This window comes from Nannospalax galili, unplaced genomic scaffold (genome assembly GCF_000622305.1).
Source record: "Nannospalax galili isolate Female #2095 unplaced genomic scaffold, S.galili_v1.0 scaffold1105, whole genome shotgun sequence".
Taxonomy (NCBI): Eukaryota; Metazoa; Chordata; class Mammalia; order Rodentia; family Spalacidae; genus Nannospalax; species Nannospalax galili.
The window spans coordinates 295,716-297,533 of NW_008353211.1; positions in this window are offsets into that span (position 1 = coordinate 295,716).

The window sequence follows — 1,818 nt, forward strand, 5'->3', positions numbered from 1 at the left end:
ACAGATGTTAATGTGGTGTTAGTATGAAAAATTAGTTATAGCTAAATAAACAGCTCAATTCCTAACTGTAGTTAGGACTCAGAGGGCACCTGTTCCTCCAGATGTCTCCTGGAACTGGGCCCTGGAGCTAAGCCTTACCCATAATTTTATCAAAACCATTTCTCTAGCTTCAGTTAGGGAACTATAAGCTTCGATCCACCCTTGTCAGACAATCTTGCCCTTTCACCCCTAGGCCTGAAACTTCTCATACACACAATGTCAGTCTTCTCAACCTTTATTATTTTCAATGAAGAGGCTCTTTGTTTAGTTAACTCTCAAGTATACCTACATTCGTTCACTATCTTTGGATGGAGCAGCAAATTGAGGCTCCCAGCGATCCGAATCAGGTGCCCAGGTCACAGAGCACATGGCTCAGTGAGTATGTTCGCATTAGCTTTTTGGTGGGAAAGTTAATTAAAAGTCATTAGTTCAGATTCTGTCCATTTTGTAAAAGTCGTTCTTATACACTAATCCATACCTCTTAATGATAACTATGAATATTGGTGATCTCAAATATCCCCAATCAAAAGACACAGATTAGATTCACAGACCATAGAACAAGGGATGACGAGAACACTAATGCATCTTTCAGTTCTCATCAGTGAAGCTCCCTCATGCAACAGAGGACCAGGAACACAAAAGGCCACAAATGGTCAAAATGCAGAGAATAAGAGTCTGCAGAGTGTGGGTCCTTGGATAGGATCCTATATTGAGGTCCACCCACCCAGGGCTCAGGGACCATTGTGGAAGAGGGGGCAGAAAAATTATAAGAGCCAGGAAGGAGGTGCACGACCATATGGAAATGGTCCTACAGGTGCCTGAGACCCTTCTCATACAAACTTACAACAATGGTGTCAGCATGCACAAGACCCATGCGAACTTAGGCAGACAAAAACCCAGCACAGAACTGTGGAAATGAACAGCAGGCCCCAATCTTAGTTGAAGAATTATTGGCAGCTGATTACTGCTGGGTGAGGAAGAGCTGATCTCAAAGGGAGAGACTCTAGATAGGCTGACTAAATCCTGGTAGATGAACTTGCATTGAAGGACGTCTAGGGAGACTAACTTTACATAATAGGCCTTAACACAAATGATAGAATCTATGAGCTCCAGTGGGGGAGGGAATATTGAAGGGTGCCAATGGGGAAGGAGGCATAAAGATGATTTTCAGTGTGAAATACACAAAAATTCAATAAAAAAAGACACAGACAAGCATATTGAATCAAAATGGGATCCATCTGTTACCTCCAAGAAGCCCACCAAAGACAAAAGCAACCTTATGGGTAAAGCAGTGAAAACAGTTATTCCAGTCAAATGGATTAGAGAGTAAAATGTCACCATTTTAGTATCTGACAAAATAGATAGGAAGCCAAAGTTAAAAGAGATAAAGAAGATTCATTTCATATTGATTAAGGGATCAATCCATCAAGAAAACATTACAATTCTAAACATACACACAAGGAACCCCAGAACACCCAGTTTCATAAAACACAGACTACTGGAGGTAAAGACACAAATTAATGCCAGTACAATACTGTGTGACTTCAGTACCCTACTTCCAGCAATAGACAGTTCATTTCAAGAAAAATGAACAAAGAAATATCTGAGATAAATTACATTATATGTCAAATGTTCTGACAGATAGCTATAGAACATTCCGTCTAAACATCGTGGGATACAAATTTTTCTCAGTAACCTGTGAAACGTTAAAAAACATGGATCATATACCAGGATACAAAGGAAATCTTAACAAACACAGAAAAATGAAATAACTCTTTG